This window comes from Montipora capricornis, chromosome 4 (genome assembly GCF_036669925.1).
Source record: "Montipora capricornis isolate CH-2021 chromosome 4, ASM3666992v2, whole genome shotgun sequence".
NCBI classification, from domain to species: domain Eukaryota; kingdom Metazoa; phylum Cnidaria; class Anthozoa; order Scleractinia; family Acroporidae; genus Montipora; species Montipora capricornis.
In genome coordinates, this window is record NC_090886.1 from 25,170,881 (window position 1) to 25,196,904 (window position 26,024).

General features: G+C 39.5%; 1 pseudogene; it reads right to left on the reverse strand.

Moving 5' to 3' along the window:
* Positions 1 to 3,183: 3,183 nt before the first annotated feature.
* On the reverse strand, positions 3,184 to 25,369 carry LOC138046404 (uncharacterized; annotated as a pseudogene).
* Positions 25,370 to 26,024: the final 655 nt, after the last annotated feature.

Here is a 26,024-nt window from a genome sequence, read left to right on the forward strand (position 1 = left end):
TTTAAGAATGGATCGACCTCTTTAGAAATTTAAACATTTTTTAAGTAAACATATCTTTGACTGACGTCAGTAAAATATCTTTCATTTCTGACGGCGTTTATGTTTAAAGTCTATAGCTCCATCGTGACTAATGTAAGCAATGGATAAGGTAAAAGCAGAATACACACAGAGGCGCACTTTCTAATGATACCATCAGTTAATGAAACCAGGAGATGGCCATTACTATTTCTTTCGTAAAATCATGACCGCCGAAAAATTTACTTGAGAAGTTTAACGACATAGAAGTGTGTACAAAACGATGTAAAACGACTGTAAAACCGCTCCGAGCGTACACTGACAGATACTTTTAAGTATCTGTCAGTGTACGCTCTGAGCGGTTCCCTTTAAAAAGGGACACTGTCATGGTAATAATTCTTATTACAAGGACGGCGCTCTGAATGTACGCTCTGAGCGGTCCCTTTAAAAAGGGACACTGTCAAGGTAATTATTTTGAGTTTATTCAAATTGTAAATTCTTATTACAAGGATGGCCCGTATATATGCGTATACCTCAAAGAGATGGATTTTAAATTATCGCTTGAAAGGAAATTAAAGAATCTAGCACTATTTGTGGCGATTGTTCCAAGACACAATGACAAAAGTTGAAAACGGTAGCCTAACCTTTTGTATTAGAATTCCTTTTCCTCTTCGCCATCCGTGCCCATCGACAACCGCAAACGTTTCAATGCACATAGTAAGTACTTTGTAAGAAAACTGCAATATTTATTCAAAGGTTCCAATGTTGCAATTACACGTTTGGGTTTATCCAGACTACACGACAGTGCCCCTATAATTCGTGTGCGAATCAAACATTTTAAAATGAACTTTATTGTTCTGGAGCAATAGTCTTGGTAATCAAAAGATAATCAAGCACAGCACGTACCTTACATTTCATTGGTGAAAACAGTTGAAACGCACTATTAACAATTTATCTTTGACAACAATAAGAAATGTCTAATTGCACATGCGGACAAGTATAAGTGAACTGTCTGTTAACTGCTAAGTTAAATAATAAAGTAAATATGCGATTGATCGATACTTAATTCAAAAACAAAACGGGGTGGCAGACTGAGCTAATTGGCCATTTTACAGTTGTTTGCGCAGCGACCTAGGCTATGAATGGCTGCGAGGCTGCCGGTGACCTTGCATTGACACAGCCCGCACTGCTTTTGTCATGTAAATTATGTTGTTGTAATGCTAATAAGTCCATATTAACATTACAAAAGCATGAAGGTTTGTATCAAAACAGGGTCATCGGCAGCGTCGCTTCCATTCTTAGGCCAGGTAACTTAGCTACAACTGTAAAATGGTCTATTCTTTCAAAATAATTTCGCACATATCGGCCAATTGGTTCCTTGTAAGAATTATCACACCCCATGTTAATTACAGCCCGTACTCGTTCTGGAAGAGTGATAAAGAAGCCTCAGAGACTGGACCTATGAATAGTTATACTAACCCCACCCTAGCGTGTAGGACTTAGAGTGTCATGTGACTTTCGTTGTTGTTCCCGCTCTTGTTATCGAAGGTTTTTGTACGTCGTAGCATTTCGCTCGTATACATCCCCTTTGTAAATCGATGTGTAGCCGAGTCCAGTGGATTAAAGTTGTGTTACGCTTCAGTGTCTCGTCGTAAATCCTAACACCCCACATATTCGGCGATATTGAACGCAGGATTAAATTACATCAAAACGCAGCAACACCCTCTCCATAAGCAGACTGACTGATCCTTGCCTACATTCTTTCTGTTTTCTAGGTACAACTTACTGAAAAGTTAAACAAAAGATGAAAAGCTAGAGCTGGCATAATTCTGATTGAAGTTCTCTGCACTAAATCACGGGAATGCCTATTACAAATGAGTAATATAAGGTCACAACCCCGAAAACATTTTTCCTGGCGCGGTTTGTTCAATAGCTTATGCATAATAATCACGATCCACCATTCGCACAAAAACTTCCTTTTTTCCTCTTATTGCCTACGATTTAGACACCTGCCTCATGCAAAATGCGTGGCGAGTCTGCATATCTAGACTTCTCTGGATTTTTTTGGTAGGCTCCTTCATATACTCCTTGATTATTGCGCTTGAAGTAGCATATTCGGTTTTATTTAATTACTTGTTAAATTTATGAGAAAATCCAGTTATGGGTTAAAGAATCTGTGACAAAGTGGTAGCATCCGCGCTAAAGTCATCGGATGGTAATGACTATGCGCCGGTTGTAGCATACCATTAAAAGCGTGATTGGTTGAATGTTGGAGAAACGAACTAAAAATGTTGCCTTCGCTTTTTGAGATTTTAATGTGCGAACAAGAACGCGGAGTGTCAATTGCGACTTGATTTTTTACCAACATTCCTTTGTTAAGCCGTACATTTACACGTTTGTATTTAAGTCATTGACGTAGGTGTTCCCCGTCTAATTTCCACATACCTTTAAAATTTAGCTGTTATTTCTCTCGTTCAATTGTTCACGTCTACGGTAGTTTGCGACGACAAGGCTTTTCTTTCACAAGTCAAGTTTTATATTAGCCTTTTGGAATTCATACATCGTTTGTAAGTATCCAACTCTTGGCTTTCGTGTGTTTTGCCATAGTTTCCTTGTCGATTTCTGCTCGTAGTTGACTGCAACGCAGCCCATAGTTCGATTGAATTCTATTTATTTACCAACCGCATCTACTACAGATTAAAATGAAAAAATGAAGCGCGTCTAGGTATGCCGACGACTATTCGACCTCGACAGTATAATACGCTTGCCGAGCTAGCTATTGCTTTTGTTGCTCTGATTATATCCTCGTCGTTAGTTTTGCCGATGTTGCCCCAGAAACAGTCGAAATTTGGCAAAGCTCTACATGTTGTGACCAGTATGATGATAAGGGCAATGTGGTAGTTAGTTTCGGTCTTCTCCGAACATATCGCAAGAAGTTGACTATCAACTCAAATGTTGTCATCATTTATTTTCGATGGACGAATCATGACACCAAGCACAACACCAAGGTAAAAGGTATTGCATGATCCTTGTCTCAATTTTTCGCGAATTTTGTTTTGGGGAGAAGAAAAATAACAGAGCACGGCATACCTGGGACTAAACATGGCTGTGTGTTGCATTTTTGGGACTGAATGCTTGGTCCCAAACCACTGCAGTCCTTTCCGCCGTTCACTGGTATTGGATTGGTGCAACTTCTTCGTTGAGTTTGCTCTCCACCTCCACATGACTTTGAGCATTTGCTATACTGTTCCCAAGGTGAATAACCACCATTGACTGAAAACATTGAATTGATAGCTGAACAAGAAATTTGCTCAAAATAAGGAATCGGTCCACATCTTAAGACGTCTCCGTTGTCAATTGAAATATCAAGCCCGATTAGTTTATGATAAATGAAACAATAAATTTCATGAAATCCAACTTATGTATTACATTTCTGATGAAAGCTTAATTGAAAATAACGATCTTATGGAACAAAATTACGTTTTCAACGGGAAAATGTAATATGGCATAATTAATGCAATGACATTCATGAATTCCTTATAATTGTAGCTTTCTTCTCGAGTCTCGGTTATTGAACGCACATCAGCTTTCGTTCAAACGCAAACGTACCTGGACATGCATTTGTAAGACATTTCTCTGTTTGTTACCCTGGTCCGAGGCTAGCACAATTTTTTCCGCCATGTTCTGGCACAGGTTCAGTACACTTTCTTGTTCGCAAACTTTCACGTCCTCCACAGGAAGTAGAGCAGTCCGACCACTCTGTCCAATCGGTGTAACCTCCATTGACTAAAGAATAAATAAGAATAAATAAAAGACATGTAAAAGGTTAAATGCAACACTAAACACTGCAATGTCTAGTTAATTAGTCATACTCTTTTTTGAACTAGAACTGCTATAACGTGTACGTGTATAGCCATGGGTTGCAATGTGAATGGCCAAGAAAAAATATGAAGAGGCTGGCTGGGACTTATACTTGCGAATAGATGTCTCTCAAATGGAAGCGTTTTTGCCTAGGTTGAGTGACAAGTTTTAAATGTTTCGTTGAGTTTGTTCAATTCAAAAATCGCGCTTTAAAAAGCCAGGACAATGCACGTGCGAGATGTGAAAATAGTATTCTTTGGATCGGTGTGCATTTCAGATACTATGGAATACTTGGACAGTTGTGTGTGTTACACTCTGTAGTTTTCATGCTCAATCCAAGAGAGCTGCAGCTTTTTCTACCGTTTGCCGGCGGTGGATTGGTGCATGTCCTTCCCATGTTTGCGCTCCTACTCCGCAAGATTTGGAGCATGTGTGGTAAGGTTGCCAATCGGAATAGCCACCATCGACTGTAAATTAAAGAACATTGTTACGTCCAGACTATTTTGGACGGTTAAGAAAACGGGGTAACTATTTTACCTTAACTACTAGCAGCCAGAGCCGCCGAACAATTCACATGTAGGGTTTATGATATAATGGGCAATTGGGTTTATACCTGGACAGCTGTTGATATTGCATTTACCAGTCTCGGTGTCAGATCCCAACTGGGAGCAATCTTTGCCGCCAGGGCTGGCTTCGAGAATGTCGTCCTCCTCCACAAGAAGCAGAAGAAAGACTCCATGAACTCCAGCCGGAATAGCCACCGTCATCTGCAATGCACGGAGAATCGATAAGCTGTAGTAAAGATGTTTCTCTATGGCATACAACATGGAGAGTAAAGATACAGCTTTCTGTATTTGACCGGTTAGATAGAAGCAAAAAAGTGCTGTGTTTGTATGGAAGATCGCACTTTCAGCTGGGTCATCTCTCAGTGAAAGTAGAGTTTCCGGCCAAGTATAAACGTAGATCGTTTAATGTAGCACACATTAGTACCTGAGTAATCTTATATTTTTAAGGATAAATACCTTACGTTTCCTTTTAGGGTCCTTTAGACTGCGGGTGTTATCGGCTAAAACGGTTCCGGCAAGGATGTCGAATTTTTTCGACAAATATGAAAAAGGCATTTTGGATTGCAAGAAGCAGCATATCCCTTCACTTTAACAACTTCTGGGGAAATTCAATTTTATTTCACTCACACATTGTGCCAGCATTGTTAAAAGGTAAATTACTCACTGGTTTTGCATCCATAAAACTCTGCTCTCAACGCAATGTAGCTATTCCATTCCTCCGGGACGATTCTGACATACCGAGCTCTGATTGGTGGTTTTAGATCATGAGCGACAACCATGTATCTGTCATTGTTGGCAACGAGGGTCTGCACAAATAAGGTTAGAAAATGGGTTGATGTGGTAGGGAAATCATTGGTTATGTCGTGGTTAAACTACTTTGGTTTGTTCTCTCAATAGACAAAAGAATCACAAAGCCTCTTTTCTTACAATCATTCAGAATCAAACCATGTGGTCATTGCTTCAGAGAGGTGTGTGGCTTTAAGCCGCGTCTTGAATTGTTTCTAATCTAATTCGCTATATTTGCATTATCATGAAGACTGTTGTGAGAGAATTTTTTTTGTTCCATCTTATCGTCGTTTCAGTCTGACCGTTATGACTCATAACGCTTCTTAGTTCAGTTTGAATGGATTGTTTGGAGAAGGCACTCGCTTCTTGGCTCAACCATTTTAATTTCACGTGATTAGGTAACTCTCCTGCCATTCCAGCACGGAAGGGTTTCTTCTTTTGAAGGTATAATAAGTGACTTACCTTGGTGTATCCATTGACTTGATATTGTCGGAAGTAATTTCCGTCGGTGCTATACCAGAGTGTATATCCTTTAACTCACTGAGCAGCATCTTGACGATCCTGGGTTTCAACTCCTGTTATCACCGTCTCGACTCCAAAGTCCACTTGTAGCCATTGAGCGTGGTCTTGTTTGTTTGGAATCCAGGTTCCGTTGCGGCCGCTTTGTGGATGGAAATGTAGCATCTTCGGGTCCATAGTATGAATTTAGCTGTGAAGAGGCACTTATTGCTGAATTGGGCAGATGTCTGTTCTGCATTCCATGCTGAATCTGGCAGGAGGGTATTTCGGGAATGAGAAAGCCTATACAGGATGAAAAGTGTAGGTGCTTACTGAGATTTGCGCATGTTTCAGTTTCATGTACCCTGGGTCATTTGCATAATTGTAGGTGAAACGGTCAACTCTGCATGCCCACGAGCTAATCAGTCAAGCGTTATTGTAAAGTAACTGTTAGATAAGATAAAGGCGAGGTAACATATCCAAGACATTTAGCTATAAACTGCTTCATATCTGTCCGTTTTTTACGGTGTGCCTGAAAGGTGATTGAACATAAATAATGTCGATCTGTCCTGCGCCGAAAGTGAACCAAGTTTCTTCAACTTCCAACTTTTTTTTAAATAGACAGGACCTATAAAACTGTAATTATTGCCTCCTTTTATTTCGGTTATTGTTTATTGTTCATTATTTTTACGTCAGATAATACCGAAGACAATTACATATTGAAAGTTGGCTATGGTTACGATACTTGGATTAGCAAATAACTAAAGCGAGCAAGTGTATGGATTTTACAGCTATCAAACCTTCAGTGCAGTCAAAGAGTTCAAAGCGCAACGCCAGATAGGATTGGTACTCCTTGGGGTGAATCCTTATGTAGCGTGCTACGATGGGTGGATTGAGGATATGTCCAACGACGGTATTTTGATCTTTGTTGCCGGTAAGAATCTGAAAGGACAAAAGTTTGGTTAAGGTAGTTTGCAGTTTTCTTGGAAAACTAGACCCTCCGTGAGGGTACACTGGGTTGCCTGTACACACATGTGGTACGTGCACCGTTCCAGACAATTTTTTTCAAGTTGAGGAGTCATTAAGACCATTTAAGGGGTCAACCAGAAGTCATACCAGCAGAGGCTTTTTGGCTCACAGGTCCTCACACATTCGTACGACGAAACAGATCTGTCCTTGCGTAATATGTAGCTCTAACAGTGCACGATATTGTTTTGGTATTGTCTATCATTGTAGTGCCATGGTAGAAGTCTTGGGTAAATAGCCCGAGAAGACATGTGGTTACTAGCAAAGTACTGAACCCAGAAACATTGAAGAAAATAAATGGGAAGTGAGAAACATTGGCTTCTGATAATTTTCAAGCTCCCTCACAACTTCTTTTCACCACACGTTTAAGCGTGCCGTCTGAGCATCTGACAGCTTTGTAATGCTAAAGTTTACTAAAGTTAATGCTTTCCGGCGGGGTTAGTATCTGGATGGGTGACACAAAACATATACCCCTTCGAAAAACAGAAGCATTGGACCGAAAATACTATTAACGCTAACAAATGCGAACTCAGCAAGGTACAGATTTTGTTAGCTTACTTTATGCAACAACAAATATTGATGCAAAAGTAAATAAATATTGATACACAGTTTTTAGAAAGAGCAGAAGGAAGTTTCCAGGACGGTCGCAAGAGAATAACATATTTACTTCATGAAAACAACATTAATTTTGAACCGTGAATAGAAAAAAAAGAATAGTATAGAAAAAGTTACGATCAGCGACAAACATTTTGGGAGATTTTTGCTACGTCCAATTTTGTTATTGTACTTTTGGCTGCACAAATAAATCGCAAAATCGAAAGTGACATCGCAGGAATTCAGCGGGCGCCGTGATTAAGTTACCGCGGCATGTTTACTCGCCAAACAGCATCTGTGTCAAATGATGGCAAGATACCGGGTTTTCGTAAGTTTCTTTTTCTGTCAAGTGTTCTAAAGTTTGACAATAAATGAGCGAATTCAAAACAAAGATCACAATCCCCCAAACTCTTGAAGAAAATTTTACTCTCCAAGACGAGGTTATTTATCACCAGGTAATTCCATCATTTTGGAAATAGCAGCTACTTTATTATTAATCGGCGTCACAATTTTTTGCTGATTTTGGGGCTCATTTTGTTGAAACTCAAGCACGCTTCCAACAGACCTGTTTATTTTCGTGAACCTTTCCTGCTTACAGGGCAATACTAAAAATATCCTCCCGTATCACATTTCAACCTTAAGCTCGAAAATTCAATACACAACATGATATTATAATTCACAAAGGCAGAAAATATCACAGAATCCTTTTCCAGCGAAACATTTTATTGAAACAAACAACATAAGATACACAATGACTTTCGACGCCATTGCTGGTGAACGAGAATAACAAACTCACGAGGCAGAATGTATATTTATATTTAATTAAGTTAGCACAACAGAAAGACACGAAAATGCTTTACTATTGCCATAAAAACTAACCAGTTAAGCTCGCATATTATAAAGCATGATGAATTAATAAAGGTCACCTTTTCCAGTGAACAATTTTTTGAAGCAAACATATTTGCTATTAGAGGCAAAAACCCCTTCCTATTTCATTACGTGCGTGAAGCGAAAAAACTCAATCGTGAAACTAAAATTTCAGGATCAAACCGTTTCCATGAAGAACCTTTTCCTTGAATAATGAAGCACAAAATAGACGACAAGCTTTCTTTCAAATAATTCTTGGCCGTCACATTTCCAATTATTGTTTTTTACCTGAAGACTGTGCAGAGTTGATTACAGATCCACTTAAGGTGTTCGATTCGTTCTCTGTCTTTGTTGAACCCATAAGTTACCAGAGAATTTTCCATTTGGTTTCAGTGTTCTACATAACAGCACACTTAATAAAAAATTAGAAAATGCAGCTCACTTTGCATGATTTCGGCTCGACGGGCGACAGATTGTTGTCGAAGTCAATTACTCGTCGCTTTTAGATTCCACCGCCTGTCTTGTTCAGTATCCAATTGACTTGCCATTATTGAGCTTCATAAGGGTATATTTTGTTCAAAGATCCACCGCCATTGCCGGTTAAGTTAATCGTTCTACTGTGTCCACCAGAGAAATCTACGCATTTCTCACTACCCTCTCGATCCTAAGAAAATATGCGCAGAAGGCTCTATGTACAAATTCACCACCTAGCAGGGGAGTGACAGGCAAGACTTTTACCGACACGGAAAAAAAAATAAATAAAACGAACAAATCCCACACACTTTCCGACTGGGATTGCCATACTGGCAACCCAGTAAAAAGGGAAACAATTGGTAGCTAAGATATAAAAGCAGTTACTTTATCAAGTGTAATGGTGAAGCTTTGCTTAACAACGCTGCAAGCTCAGTTTATTTCGCGAAAATTAAACAATCACAAGACACCGCTGGTTTTAGCGTGTTTCTGAAGAGAAAAACAAGGTATTTGTTTTGGCAGGTTAGTATACGTAAATTGAAAAAATGGTGAATGTGAAAAATCTATTCACCGCCAGTGTGGTTATAAAATCGGCTAAAAAAAAGGGAAAGAAAAGTTGTCACAGTGACCTTGCAGCCTTTTTTCGTTCCAATTATTAGGGTGCATTCATGAAAACAGTCGGCTTTCATCAACGTGTGGCGGGTTTTATTTGTGGACTCGGTTGTAATACTGTAGATTTTTCGTCGAGTTTTCGGTTTTTGCTTCATGAAAATAACATTCCTCTTCTGTTTGCAGTATATCCGACCAGGATATAAATAAGCTATAAATAAGCTTGGGACTTGGGATATTGTTCTGTTCACACTTGTTTTGAATTTGAATTTTAAGTCTGTTCAATTTACAAAGGCAAATTGCGACTTCAAACGAATGTTCTGGTCTTTTTCTCAGATTACCCATGTTATTTACGGGGGTTTACGGTATTACGCACCGAGTTGTTACTGTAAGGTAGGAATGGGCCTCTTTCAACACTGTAACTTATAGAATACGTTTTGACCCATTGAGCTGCATCTTGACGTCCTTGGGTGGCAATCCGTATTATTTTGGTGATTTTCCCAAGATCGACTTGAATCCACTGTCCGATATCATTAGCTTTAGGAATCCATGCTCCGGCATAACTTCCCATTTTGCTAGTTTGAAGTCTGGCTCGTTCTGGACCATAATATTGATTGTAGAGGGAGGTAGCTGTGATGGCACTGCTGGGAATTTGTCCGGTTGTCATTCCAAGTTCTAATTGGCATTCGAGTTTTGGTGGTTCGAACCCTAGTGCAAGAAAAAAGGATAGCTTGTTAAATTGCTTTGTTTAAGCAGTTTGGACATTCCTCCGCCTTCATTTAAGGTAATTAGTTTCCTTCGTCATTTACAGTCTTCAGGATGCCTGATCCCTTGCATAACCATAGGCAGCCCAAGTTCGCGTCTCTAGAGAGCGCGTAATAATTAATTACTAGTGGGAAGCTGACCTTTGAGTGCAAGCGGTATTGGGTTACAGGCAGCCGCTGAGAATTTGAACGTGTTATAAGAAAATGGGAAATAAAATACCGTCGATTCGGAAGCCTAAAAAACCCTCAATTAATCGTTCATTCAATAAAATGAATAAAACTGACTCACCTCTGGTGTATTCTTGTGCGTTTTGATGCCAATGAGGTAAAGTCATTTCATGTACAACACTTTCCCCATCCCCACAGCGGCTTCTCGAACAGCTCCATTGTTACAAGTGACGCTGTGGGGATGGGGTAAGTGTTGTACATGAAATGACTGTACCTTATCCGGTGGAGTTAATTTGACCTCGGACCCAAGCTCCGTGACCATTTTCATAATCATCAGCTGTTAAAATCATCAGCTATCGTGGAATCGGAAGCAGAAAATGCTCATTTCCAGCCAAGTGCGTGGGGATTTTTGACGACGAAACATCCACAGAGGTTCGCAAATGATAGGGCTTTAGCTTTGCTTAAAAAAATCGCGTCTGGGATGGATTTTCGAGGCGCAAACCGCCTCTGAGCTGACTACGCGAGCTTGCGGTCGAAATCTTAGTGTGCTGCCTTGACGTCGTCTCAGGACGGGAATGACAGTGATTTCACGGAATGCCCGAGAAGGTAAAATAAGCACCAAAACGCACAAGAAAACACCAGAGGTGAGTCAGTTTTATTCATTTTATTGAATGAACGTTAAATTGAGCGGTTATTTTAGGCTTCATAATCGAAGGTATTTTATTTTCCATACAAAGTCTTATAACGCGTTTAAATTCTTACGGGCTGCCTGTAACCCAATACCGCTTGCACTCAAAGGTCATCTTCCCACTGGTAATTAATTATTACGCGCTCTCTAGTGACGCGAACTTGGGCTGCCTATAGCATAACAGAAGAATCGGACGTCTCTGAATTTCTCGCAAGAACTGTAATCTCGTTCCACAGAAACCATCTCACGTAACTTCCGCCATGTCAATGTACTGCGTATGTAAATTTACATGTTGTAAACATTGAAACTAACTCAAATATTTTACATAAAGTTATTCTGGGTCGGTCAGTCTTTGTGTTCGTCTACATTCTTTTTTGCAAAGATTTGTTTGTTAAGGTTGCTCTCAATGTTGTTAGCTTTAGTTTCTTCCTCACTCTGCTTGGGGTCCAATGATCATTCCTTGGTGAGGAATATGTTCATTGTCTTTAATTGTAATTATGTATACGAGATGAATCGAGTTCATTGTCTTAGAATACGCTGTACAAGCAAGATGACGGACAGGCTCATCGTCAACTTTTCAAATCTCGTGAAGTCGCACTCGTTGATACTCGAATTTTAAGTGGTAATCTATGAGCTTGTTCTCCTACCTTTTCTGCAGCCATAGAATTCTGCCCTCATGGAAATGTGTCCTTGCCAGGACTCCGGGTGGATACGAATGAAGCGGGTGATGATCAGATTTTTGAAAGCCTGCATTACAGCTGTATATCAGTCATTATTTCCTGGAAATACCTGAAACGGCGTAGGAATACGAGGGTTCTTCAAAACGACACACAAACTGCCTCAAAACAGAAACGATGAGCAAATCGTTTTGAGCAAGTTTGTTCATTGAGTCTGCAGTAATTTATTGGTCAACCTAAAAGGGGGAATTATTAGTGGGATCAATAGTTTAAACAACTTTTCTTTTATAGAATAATATCTCGCATGATTGTTTTATGAAGTGGATAACACGATTGACATTTGGAGAAAGAGAAAGCCACTTTTTTCTCTTCCCTTTTTCCTTTTAGAGATTTATTTGTGAAATGCTTGTTCTTATGGAAAGTTACTTATCTTTTTTCGTCTATCTTCTTTGTAAACTCCAAAAAATATCGAGTCGTAGCCATACGAAAGGCTAAAGCTTTTGACCCATTGATCTGCATCTGTTCGTCCTTAAATGACTACACGGGAGACTTTTGTGAAATCGCCAAAGTCTACCTGCAAGTACTGGAAAACGTCGTTTCTTTTTGCTGACCAGGACCTGACCCTTCCTGATCGATACAGAAAGTGCAATCTTCAATTAATGGATTTATATGCTGTGGAGTATTCTGTTGAAGCCATGATTGCAGAGTCTGGAATCTCTCCATTTTGCATTCCTAGTGCCTCCACACATACTGGAGGCTTTGGGGCTGGGAAGCCTACATAAATTTAATAAATAAATGAAGGTTTATTTAATAAGTAATTGCATTTCAACAACTAATGACAATGTGACTTTTTACGTCATTTGAAACAGACGCGGAAAATTCAGGAGGAAGTACCTCTATAGCATTCAACACATTGCAACGCGTGAAAGCAAAGTTAGGGGTGGAATCATCCGTGCTTATTGTAAATACTTGGACTTCTGAGTAAGGAACATCTTGAAATTAAAGAGTATGCAATGCATTTCTTCAGAAATTTGGTGAAATTATCGCGGACTTACCTCTAGTGCTACCACAGAACTCGGCACCCAAAGCTGGGTGACCTCATGAGGTTTTTATTCGGATTTGTAAAAAGCGCGAAAATTATGGGTGGATCGATTGAGTTACCAACGGATTCGTTCCTGTCCAGAGAATTGCCAATGAACACCTAATAAAATAATGATAAGAATGAACTTAAAAACAAATCTTAACAGAAAATATTACAAAGTTGGTAGTAATCTGACCTTTATAGTAATAAAAATGTAACATGTGACGAATAAACCTAGGTGTAGATCAATATGGAGGCACTGTTATCTTAAGGTGATTCGATTCCTCAGAAAAAAAAGTTGTTGAACGGTTTTCTTGAAACTTTCCCTGTATGTTCCCTACTAATCCCTTTTTTGAGAACTACAATGAAAAAGATTAGTCACTGTGATTGCTTAAGAGATATAATGGACCAATCGTACCCCATTGATACCTGTACTGATACTAATCACGCGCGTTATTTCAACGGTTCAGGGTACATTTTGCGGTAGCTAAACGAGAGGGTTTTTAAAGTAACACTTGAAAAAATAAAAACCTCATTGGTAAAAAATCTAGAGCATATGGAACACTGTCTTATATAGTTTATGGACAAATCACTCAACTTAAAACGACGTCGACTCAAAACGTTTCTCGAGTCGTTGTTTTCAAATCATGACTTACATTCCTGGGTAAAGTGCTTTGTGTACGTTTTTAGCTATATCTTTTTTTCCTTCCGATTTTTTTTAATTGATTAAAGGGAAATAATTTCTACACAAATGATGTAATACAAAATATAGGTCACTGTGCTCGTTTAAGAGTAAAACACCATCGTACCTGATTATCTCGATTATCGTAGATCGAAACACCAAAATTCGCCATGTTTTCGGAATGTGCGCTTATTCGCAAAGAGTTATGGGTCATTCCTAACTTCTGTCACGTGTTGAGAACTATTTTATCGTGTATGATCGTTTTTTGCCATATTTACAATGTTGCAAATTTGACCAATGTATAAATCTTGACACACCATATGCCCAGTACAGGATGCGCAGTGCAATACTGAGGAACACCTTAATTTTTCGAAATGATAGGGACCTTTGGTTAAAGTATTTGTGGACTTCTTTTCCGCCCGATTTTTATTGTTATGGCTAGTCTTTGTTTCAAGTGACGATATAATTACTTTCAGCTAAATATTAAATAGTTTAGCTGATTTTTTTTTTAGAGTGGTTCATAGAGCTAATATACGGTTACCATCCAATTAGGTAACGGTAACCATCCAATTAGCGTCTGATCTTCCTCGAGTTGCAAGAGCTGTTACCTTGGTTACGTTGCCCAGATCAAACTGTATGAACTGTTTTGCGTCGTTATACGGAGCAGCCCAACCTCCTCCGAAGCTTCCTTCTTTAAGTGTTCGTAAACGGCCTCGGTCTGGTCCCCAATATTGGTTGTACATTGTAAAGGCTGCAATAGCAATGCTTGGAATTTCAATTCCTAAGGGATCTCTGCATTTGATTTCCGGGGGCGTAAAACCTTTCAAGAAAGTTATAATAAACTCAAGCACTGACACGCTCGCATATAACTTTTCCAATTTATGTAGAGTGGATTTTATCAGATTTTTGAGCCGTATCAAATGAAAGACTTAAGGTAATATGAAATTTGTAAGTGGCGACTGAAAATATGTCAATGTTCGTAGACTTATCATGCTATTTGCAAATTTTATGTGTCGCAGACATATGGATACAATAAAGAAGAAAGCACCTCCACTTACCTTGTCTGCAACCATAAAGCTCGGCTCGTATGGCAATATAACCATCCCATGTTTTGGGTTTGGTGCGAAGGTAGCGGATAACGATGGGATATTTCAAATTGTGATAAACCACCGTATACTGATCAAAATTTCCCGAGAATACCTGTTAGAGAATACATAATATTATTGCCACTACACGATTAATAAGTATCCAAGATGACAAGACCAAGTGAGGCATGAAAACCTGAGTCACCGATGGGGTTTCACTTTAGCACTCCAAATCTTAAGTTGGATTGTTGAAAAAGTCCATTACCTTTTACTGGTATTGTGACTGCGTGATGCACATGCAAGTCCGCAGATAATTCTTACTCGCCAGGGGTCAGGGTGTTTAGTACCTCATTGGTTAAGGCATTTTATCATAACCGCAATTTGTGGAGAAAGTTAAGAGTACCATACACACGACTATGTATAGCCATGTTCTCCTTATTGTTGCTGTTTGTTGGTAGTTGCAACTGACGGATCAAAACGGAATTGTAGTTATCTTCCTTATAGTCCTGAAAGAATACTCCGTCATAACTGTAAGCAAGCGAAGAGCTCTTCGTCCACCATACCCATCTTGCTTCCTTGCGTGGCGACCTTCGTAACTTGGGTCCAGTCACCAAAGTTTACTTCAAAGTACTGGAAATCATTGTTCGCAGACACTGCCCAAGATCCATACTTGCCCGATGTTGCTTGAAAGTGTAGCCGACCATTACCAGGTCCCATCGAGATTGCAATGTACGACGTAGAGGCGCGTAAAGCGGAGTCTGGTATCTGGTTGTTTTGCATTCCAAGTGGCGATGAACAGGTGGGTGGCTTTGGTGTTGAGAATCCTAGGACAGATATTACCGCGCACCGGTGGCTCAGTTGATTGAGCACGGGCTCTCACGCGGTAGGTCGTGAGTTCAACTCCGGCCGGACCAACACTCAGGGTCTTTAAATAACTGAGGAGAAAGTGCTGCCTTTGTAATTACATCTGCAAGTGGTTAGACTCTCTAGTCTTCTCGGATAAGGACGATAAGCCGGAGCTCCCGTCTCACAGCCCTTCAATGTTCATCATCCTGTGGGACGTAAAAGAACCCGCACACTTGTCGCAAAGAGTAGGGCATATAGTTCTCGGCGTTGTGGTCTGTCTTCTGTGATGTATCATGGTTGGGAGGGTAAAGACAGATCTCCATTTAAACCAGCTATGCTGAACTGGAATTTCTGTATAAATAATGTATATAAATAAATAAATAAATAAATAAATATAAATAAATAAATAAATTGTTTTTAGTGTGGTTAAATTTACTGAATCGTGTATCTGGCAGATCTCTCTATGGGAAGGTGGCAAATTAAGCCTAGTTTTGTATGGAGTAGTTTTAAGGCCATTGATCGTTATATTTATTGCAAACCTGAAAGTGGTGCGATTCTTATTTGGTTCAAGTATGAAGCAAGTACAATTGAAATCAACTGTGTTGCGGAAACTCATTTATTTAACGATGAAATGATATATGAAATGGATCATATATGAGCGAGGTCACGGGTTCAAAACCCGTTGAAATCCTCAATTTTTAGGCTTCTTTACGCAATTGCAAAAGTTGCGTTCATAACTGCGAGGATCATAGCTTCACTTGAATTCATTTATTTGCAGTACGTAAATAATCCTCTTGAGTCTTAACTGTAATATACAGTTAGCATTGCTACTTTCCTCATATCGAACAATATCTCGCTACTGTCACTTTGTCGATACATAAAGTTTGTTGCTCTGTTTTTGGTACATTTTTCGGGCTTAGTATACTAATTATCTTGTTTATACAAAAAGAAAAAATATGCCTTCACGGCATTCATAAAGCTCCACTCTCATAGCAATGAATCCCTGCCAAGTCCTTGGTTGAACCTTGATGTATCGAGCCACAATTGGCGGATTTATTATATTTCCTACTGGTGAATTTCTGTCTCTGTTGCCTGGAAATATCTATAACAGGAGCAGAAATGACATTTTGTGTTGGGTAAATGAAGAACAAAGCACGAAGTGGTATTTAACTAGAAATCTATGCTACTCTGGATAGCAACTTCCATTTCACTATGGCTATTCCCATTGTTTCTTTTTTACATTTGTTGATTGTGTGGACAAATCATTGAAGCTGAGATTTTATAGCAAGATGCTGCGTCGATTATAACAGTGACACAAAATGGCGTTTTAGAATTTGTGCCAACCTGGCCATCTTCGTAGGAAGCGAAACTTCCTCCGTAGACTCTGTAAGACAGAGAGTAGCTTGTGGTCCACCAATCGGCGTTGTCCCTCCCTTGAATTGCCATTCTTGTGACCTTCGTATTTTTTTCCAAATCAAACGGGATCCATTCCCCTTGGTTTGATGATTTAGGGGATCATCCGCTGATGTAATTTCCTTCAGTAACTACGCGTAGTCTTGCTCTTTCTGGGCCGTAAAATTGATTATACTGAGAGGAGGCTACGATATCTTTATTTGGAATCTGGTGTGTTTCTAATCCAAGAGGCGTGGCTCAGACAACCTTTGGAGTTTCAAATCCTGGATAATAAATTGATAGTCTAAATTCTCCATATTCCGAATTAAAAAAAAGATTGCGAGTGATTTGAATATTCTTTGCCTATTCTTCCTAATGGAGCTTCAGGTGTTGTATTTCAATTGATGCTCTGAGATACATGAATAACACTCGTGTTTTAAATCGTATATCTTGCATGGTTTGGTCCATGCTCTTTGGTATAAAGGAATCCTGGAAGGAAGATCTACTCACAGAAAGTTTCTGGCCTATTTTGCTTACCTTCCCTACAGCCATAGAATTCAGCCCTCAGAGCTATGTAGCCTTGCCAAGTAACTGGGTTGATCCTTATGTACCTTGTTATAATGGGGTTTTTGAGGTGATGACTAACGACAGTGTAACGGTCAGAGTTGCCAACAAAAATCTGGAAAATGAAATAGGCTTGTTGGAATTGTGGGAACACGTTTCGTTCAGAAACAATATCCAAAATACTACAATGCGTTGTGAAGAAAAAGGCATCCACGAATTCAGCAATGTTGGAGGGTTATGTTTAGTATTGCTTCAATAGGTTGCATTTTATAACTAAACCATTAGTACTGTCATAACCGAAACAAAATACAGATTTGATGAAGATACCTCGTTTGATATTAGTATATAGAGAAGTGCCGGACTCCAACCGAGTTGACAGTGCTACTTTCAACGTGAGGGTACCTTTTTAGTATGATTGTCTTTGTAGTCTTCGAAGAATACTCCATCGTAGCTATAAGAAAGACTGTATGTTTTGACCCCCAATTACCATCTTGCCTTCCCTGGGTCGATTATCAAGTAACCTGAAACCACTGAAACTTGTCGGTCTTGGACACAGCCCAGGAAAATGCAGCCTTCCATTTCCAGGGACCATATATGAATTGTAGGAGGTGGATGCAGTTACTGCAGAGTCTGGGATCTGGTCGGTTTGCATTCCGAGGATTGTGTTGGATTTTTTGGTGTCTTTAGCGTCAAAACCTTTTTGAAAACACGCAGTTCATGATATCAGTTTTAAATTTTAAGTAAAAATGAAGCTAATGGTAAATGAATGACTGCAGCTACTGGAAAAATCTTATCTACCTCTTATTAACCAATATGTCAAAAAATACCCAGTAGTGAAAAAGTAAAAAAGATTTCGTCATCGCCTATGACGAACGTTTTTGATCGATTTATCCATGATGCTTTAATGCAAAATTATCACTTAATTTTGCAACGATAGACGGACGTAAACAAGTTATACTAGGATTTAAGTTAGGCTTAACTAGTTGTAAACAGAAGTGCAGTGTGTGAGATTGTTGTGAAGGGGCTGGGGGTAATCTGTTTTGAAGGAGTCGAGGTATGTTAGTTATTCTGCGAAAGTGGTTATAATGTCTTTAAACGTTTTGCGCAAGATTGGTAAGGTTCACTCGACTTTGTCGCGAGGTGTTCAGAACTGCCGAATACTACTTCGTAACCAAGAGAAGTATTTGAATGGTTCTTACCTCTCCATTTTTGTAAAACTCAAATCTTTCTCCCCGGCTGTAGCTCAGTTTATATTTTGTAACCCACCAGTTTGCACCTGATCTTCCTTGTGTTGCTATTCTGGTGATTTCAGTTGTCTTTCCCAGGTCGATCTGTAGCAACTGTCCAACGTCAGCATGCTTAAACGCCCAACCTCCTGAGCTTCCTTCTCTTTGCTCGTTTAATCTGCTTCTTTGTGCTCCAAAGTACTGATTGTAATCGGACGATGATTTCAAGGCTGAGTCAGGAATTTGTTTATTTTCCATTCCAAGGGGATCGACACATACGATGTTGGGTGGACTAAATCCTATAAAACGAGGCCGTTATTAAACAATAAAAATGTCTTTAAATTTTCTGTAGGAAAGATTGTCGTTGAATGAAACAACCTAACCATCAATAAGAAAGCCTGTGACCAGGTTCCGATTGTGCTGAAACCAATGAAGTGTCAACAAATATATCAAACAGTTTTCGCTTTTTAATTGTTGCACTATGCCCCCCAAGTTGTGCGTAATTACTTTTTCGACCCCACATTTGTGTTATAGCATGTTTAATACCGGAAGTTTCTTTATCTCTGTATTAGTGTCAATAGAAGCAGATGGTGGCTATTTCAATCCTTTTCTTTAGCGGTGCTTAATTTTACGAGTGTTTGAAGGGAAAGTATCACGCCATAAAGGGTCGAGCTTGGCTATCTTGCTCTGCCGACTGTGTGTACTAACGGACAAAGATAAGCTTCTTCTTTTGTGTTTTCAATCATTTGTACGTGGAGATGGATGGAGTTGAATCCCAAAACGAGAGCACAACTTGGATAAAATTACCAACCGCGCCTCAATTGAAAGCATGAGCTCTTGAACTCTTCTATTGTGCAATACACAGCAGCTTATCACGATTGTCATCAGGAGTCCTAGAGAATACCTTTCTTGCAGCCGTAAAACTCCGTTCGCATTGAAATATGGCCATTCCAAGTCTCGGGATGAATCCGAATGAAACGTGTTATAATTAGTTCCTTCAGTGTATTCTTTACCACAGTGTACTGGTCAGAGTTGGCTTTGAATATCTAGATAAACAAAATAAGGATATAAGGGTGAGATAAGAAATAATAATAATAAATAGTGATAACGAGTCGTTATTTCATCAAAAGATGAAACTACATATCTTATGTTACAATAATACGGAAGATAGAAACTATGAAAAAATATCTACATATATACAAATATTATAAAAGTATGTCATTACAATAAATGGAGCTTTAAATATCAACCTATTTACAAAGGTGTTCATAAAACGCTCTGTATTAATTTTCGGGCGTGCGCAGCCTTTTTTCCTAAGATTATGTACATAAGTCTTCTCGACAGGAATGACATCTTTCAGTGGGTGGCAATCCGTTGATAATAATTAAAAGACGTTTGTGTTGGCTCTTTCCAATACAGTTATGATTTAACGATTTTTTTTAATGCGCTAATGAACGAGTTGTGGAACTGATGATTAAAATATTGCAGTGTTGATAGTTTTAAAACGAAATCAGTTGTGACATATTGGATTAAGGATCTTTTTGCCCCACCCGTTATCGTCGTGGACAGTCTGGTGGAAGACCCATCGTAACTGTAAGTGACAGTGAAACTTTTTACCCCCTGGGCAGCATCTTGTCTACCTTGTCTGCTAATGGCTCGTACTCTTGTCCAGCTTCCAAAATCTACTTGGAACCATTGGTTTATATTATTGGCTGCCGCTGCCCAACTTCCGTGTTTACCACTACTAGAAAGAAGATGGAGTCTGCCGAGGTATGGACCAAAGCTGTTTAGGTTATGAGAGCTTGAAGCGGTGATAGCTGAATCTGGTATGTCTTGCGATTGCATTCCAAGGGGAATCATGCACTGCGGAGGAGCTGGTGTGGAGAAACCTTCGATTATCCAAGAAAAATGCGGTTAACGTTATGGACATTCTTGCCGTTAATGACAAAAAATAAAACCTATAACAATCTCCTCTCGTGGGTGTGAAATATCGTTCTGGTTCCGAAGGGACAGTAGCAACTGACAGCACTGCTTCGTTTTCAACGACGACAATGAGATTGAACCATCAGTCTGAAGCTGAGAGTACGTTCCACAAGTTCAAGACCAACAGACTATATTTTACTCTTACACCCAGTTGTTTTTATAGAATGTAAATTGTGAGGTCTCACATAGCAATTTAATTGAAGCGAGTCAAAATAGCTCTAATAAATGGCTTCAGGTGGTGTAAATTGAACAGAATTTTTAAGGCTTGAAACTTCCCGTACCATAAGTGCATCCATAAAGTTCCACTCTTAAAACGGGGTATCCGTTGAACGTTTTAACGTTGATTTTAACAAATTAAGCAACGATGGGTGGATCCAGGATATGACCAACAGCTGTCGTGTGATCTGCGTTGCCTTGTAGAATCTAAAGGAGGAACAATGTGAATGGAAAACGAATAAGTTCCAAAAACAGCCTCAAGCTTTAGAGCAGACCAATCTCAAATTTCACTGAAATTAAAAGTAGCACACCTCGCCATTCTTATACGGACTAAACACTGCTCCATCATTACTGAAAGACAATGTGTAGGTCTTTGTCCACCAGCCCGCGTCAGATCTGCCTTGCTGAGCGATCCTTGTAACCTTGGTAACTTGCCCGAAGTCAATCTGAAGGAACTGTTTAGTATCCGCGTATTGGGAGCACCATCCTCCGTAGTAGTAGAAATATTTTATGTCATCATGTATGAGTTTACGGTTTAATGTATATAAATGTCTCGGTAGTCGAAGTCGGAAAGTACAGCAAAGACGTCGAACCGAAAGCATACTGTGGCGCCTCTGGCAGGTGCTATATGGTCTATGTATATGACTATGGAGCACAGCTTACAGCTAGACAGCTGGAATCAGCTGTATATACTGGTTTTTGGCGAGGGAGGAAAACCGGAGAAAAACTCTCTAAGCGGAGAAGACAACCAACTTACTCAACCCACTTATGGTATCAGGTCCGGGAATCGAACCTGGGCCATGTTGGTGGGAGGCGAGTGCTCTCACCACTACGCCAACTCTGCTTTCCTACAAAGATACAAAAAATTCCCTTTCATAATGGCAGGCAAATAAATTATTTTAATGCTAATGAGCATTTCTATCCTTGCTACGACCAGAAAATTTCAAAAGAATATTGTTTCAAAATGATGGTAGTAGATTTAATTAACATAAATAAGGTGGTCGCCATTTATCAACGTGGTCTGTAGCAGGAAGAAAACCAATTCTACTAAAAAATTATGTACGAATTGTAGCTGCATTGATTTAAAGGTAGTAAGAAGGTACCTTCTTGCTGCATGTTAAGTCTTGCTCGTTCTGGTCCTCTGTATTGGTTGTATCTGGACGATGCTACGATAGCAGAGTTTGATATGTTTTCATTTTCCCCTCAGAAAGGTGTCGCGCACTTTATTTTTGGTGTTTCGAATCCTGTTAAGTTGAAAAAGGTATACTTTTATTAGTTATCAAGTTTGGAATGGATAAAGCATTATTTCAATTTCGGGAAACAAATTAAACTTGTCTACGGAGAAGGATTTATATTTGTTGAACACACATGTTGTGCGTTTTACTGCCTAGCTCTGTTAAAAACAAACCTTAATACATGCTTTTTGAGCTGGTTTTATCCATTTATGAGTAGTTATTAATTTCTTCTGATATATAAAGTCGTAGAGTTATTCATTATTTGGACAGGTTTCCTTTGCAACGTATGGCTGGAGGAGAGATTAGTGCTTATTCAGTTGTATATGTACCTTTCCTGCAACCGTAAAGTGTTCAGTACATTTCTAACCACGGTGTATCGGTCAGAGTTGGCTGTAAATATCTGAGGGAATAGTATGTTTAAGCAAGCGTTTAAAAAATATAGTATTACGAATATACAGTTTTTAGTTCTTAAATAGTCAATACATTAAACATCACACGTTCTATTTTCTGGGGGGTCTTCTTTAGTTACTAAACTATGAAGGACTTTTCAAAGTTCTAGTATCAAGAATCTCGGTGGTTTAATGTGAGATTCTTTGAGTGGGAGTACAGATATATGCCGCTATCGTTTACTCATTCAGACGTCAAAGAAGTGTTACGCAGCGGAAAATATTTTAGTACGCTCTACTCGTTGAACTTCGTAATGACCTCTATTTCTATTGTTATTCGGATAAGTCTTGCTTGGGCGAGAAGACTGTACTGCTTTTTAGTTATTAATTAAGCTCTTTTTCTTTCCAAGAAAAAGACATTTTTTGCAAGATTTTTAAATAAGATTTCTTAATGAATAAAGTAATATCAGAAACCAATAAGGGCTGAAGCATGTAACGCGCGTTCACAGCTTCCGAATATTCAGTGCGAACTGATTGGTTAAATGTTTCAGTGCTATGTATATCTTTTATAAGTTTTGGTGTGTATTCTCGCTGTGATGCGCCCGCCAGGGCGATTCAAAATACAAAAAAAAAAAAGTAGAAGTATTTAGCCCTACTACACGCCACAACATCTAATAAGCTATTTACTATCCAACTTTTTTGCACCAATGTTTTAGTAAATGAATTGTAAGCAACCCGCGAGAACGTGTTGCAAATTTGAGCGTGCGCAGCAACACCAGCAACTTAACTAGTCAAAACGATTCTCTATTGTACAATAAGCAAGATTACAAATAATTAACAGTATAATACCATGGAATAATTGTACTCGCTTCGTGCGTTTTTTGTACAACAACTAACACAGTTCGATAATAAAGCACTTTATTTACGTCTTTTGAGAAGGAGCGTCTTTTTGCAGGTGGATTTAATGAAAGTTTGACAATTTTTCGTATGGCCGTAAATATGTTGATGGATGGTCATTAATTTATGGCATAAATGCTATAATTACAGTGTCTTACTTTCTTTTGCGCATTCTCGTTGTCAACCGTGGTGTAGAAGACCCCATCATAGCTGTATGATAAGCTATAGCTTTTCACCCATTGATCAGAGTCTTGTCTTCCCTGGGTGGCTACTGCCGAAAGTTTGGTCCAACTTCCAAAATCGACCTGAAACCACTGGTTGGCATCATTGGATCCCGCAGCCCACCTTCCTTGCTTACCACTGCCAGCGGACAGGAAGTGCAGCCTCCCGACGTATGGTGTGAAACTGTTTGCATTTGCAGAGGTTGAACCTGTGATTGCTGAATCGGGTAGGTTTCCAAATTGCATTCCAAGAGCATCCATACATTGTGGTGTTGCTGGCTTAAGGAAACCTTTGGGATAGTGTGGCTGGAGTTAGTGCTGCAGCAACACCAGTTAAAAGTTAAATAGTTTTTACTGAATTTTAGCTTACTTTCTCGAGCAGGATTACGCAGTTTCAGTAAAAACTTAATGTTAATTAATGTCGTAAATTTGGAGTGGCTATCGCAATTGAAGTGAAAGCAAAGTAACGATGAATATCGCAATTAGGTAAGCAAACCCAGCAGTTGCAAGTGAGTCTTAAAAGTGTAGACTTGAACCGGACTTGAACCACGAACGACTGTGCGATTGCGTGCTCAACTTGCTTCGCCGACCCAGCGAAACCAGCTGTTGACTCTTGCCGACTGCAGATTTACATTTTAAAGAAGCAAAATGAACTTACCACGCGTGCATCCATAAAGCTCTACTCTTAGTGTTGGATAACCATGAAACGTGTTGATGTTGATTTTTAGAAATCGAGCAAAAATTGGTGTTTCCAGGATGTGTCCTGCAGGTGTCTTGTTATCTGTATTTTCTTGAAAAACCTAAAAATAAACGAGATAATTGTTCACAAGTTGATAGACGGGAGTTTTACAAATAATTCAGGAAGTAGCTGTAGACCTCTCGGTGGCACATGTTTAGACTCAAAGCTTGAATACAAGGGTCCAGAAAGCAAGTTGTGCGGAAAAGAATCAAGTCTCTCTGATCTTGATGAAGCTGTTGTAGGATAACCAATTAGAAAATGGGAGCGGGGAAAGCCAATGATCGATACTTCGATGGATCCGTAAGGTGAGTCCTGTAAACTTGGATCTTGAACGGAAAAAGAAATGAAAGGTTGACGAGTCTTTTTTGTAAGGTGTTAACAAGCCCAACTTTAAATGTTGGTTAAAGGCTGATCTCTGTTCAAAAAGAAGGATGTTTGTTGAGATATGTTTTTTGTCACGTACCTTTCCGCTATCGTATGGAGTGAAGTTTGCTCCGTCATTACTGTAAGACAACGTAAAACTCTTTGTCCACCAGCCGGCATCAGCTCTACCTTGAAGACCGCTCCCAGTAACCTTCGATACAGCGCCCAAGTCGACCTGAAGGAACTGTTTGTCATCCTGAAATTGGGAAATCCAGCCCCCTCCATTGCTTTCTAAAATTACATAGAAAGTGTATGGTTTGTGATGTCGTGGTGAATGACGCCCCAAATATTGAAGGTGGTAGGTAAGGTAAGGTAAGGTAAAGTAGACCTTATTTAACGTCGATAACTCGTAACAGTAACTTTTAATCACTGACAAACCTGAGGTCGACGGTGCGCTCATTTTACTGCCCCGTCTCCATCAGTGCTCCGTTTTACGGGTATTTAAAGCTACTAGCTACACGGAAAGGAAAGGAGTCGAAACAAGGATGCGAGATCCGGGAATCGAACTCAGGACCTCTAGATCTTGCACCAAGGCCGCGCACTAACCGACTGTGCCATCCTTGCTCATCCTTGTTGATTAGGAGGTCCCTAACAGTACATTCCAATATAGCAAGAAAACTATAAAAGAGTAACAGTGGTTCAGGTTGTTTTAGGTTACCTGTTGAGTTGTAGTGAATCATCTCAAGTACTGATGCTGTTACCTTCATTTTGCAGATATAGCCTTGCCCGCTCTGGTCACCAATATTGACTGTACCGAGAGAAGATGCCACAAGAGCCGAGTCTGGAATTTTGCCGCTTTCCATTCCCAGAGAAGATTGCAGGAGTTTCAGGAAAATGGGTAAATGAGTGACGAGAGATCATGCAGTTGCATATGAATCAGTGGAGTAGCCACCGCTCAATTCGGTGATGAGATGGCCAGGAAATAGGTGCAGGATGGGGTAGAGATTGAATGAATATAAGTCCCTGTCGATTGTAGTTTAAAGTTAATCGGTTTTACTCACCGGACTTACACATGCCACGCAAGTGGAATAATTCGGATGAATCTGGTGATAATTGGATTCTTTAGAAGATGACTGACGACTGTAAATTGGTCTGTGCCTCCACGGAGTTCTTGAAGTGAAAAGATCCGGGATGAAGTCATATACTTAATAAATTTCATTCACCCATTTTTTCATCCTCTGTCTTTTGCCCACTGTAAAATGGGAGGCCGTTTCAGACTTAAGGGTTAATGTGGAACATACTCGGGCAGGTGAGGCAATTGAAGGGACATTATTTTAGATGATTCCGTATGCATTGCACACATTGCTGAAATGGAGTGATTTTATTGGCTGGGAAACACATTTCCAAATGGTCGGCTCAAGAAGTCGTCATTCACCCTAAAACAACCAGTTCGTTAGCACTCCATTGTTTTTCTTTTTTATCCACCAGGCTAGTAGTAGTGAGCTGTGTTTTAAGAGC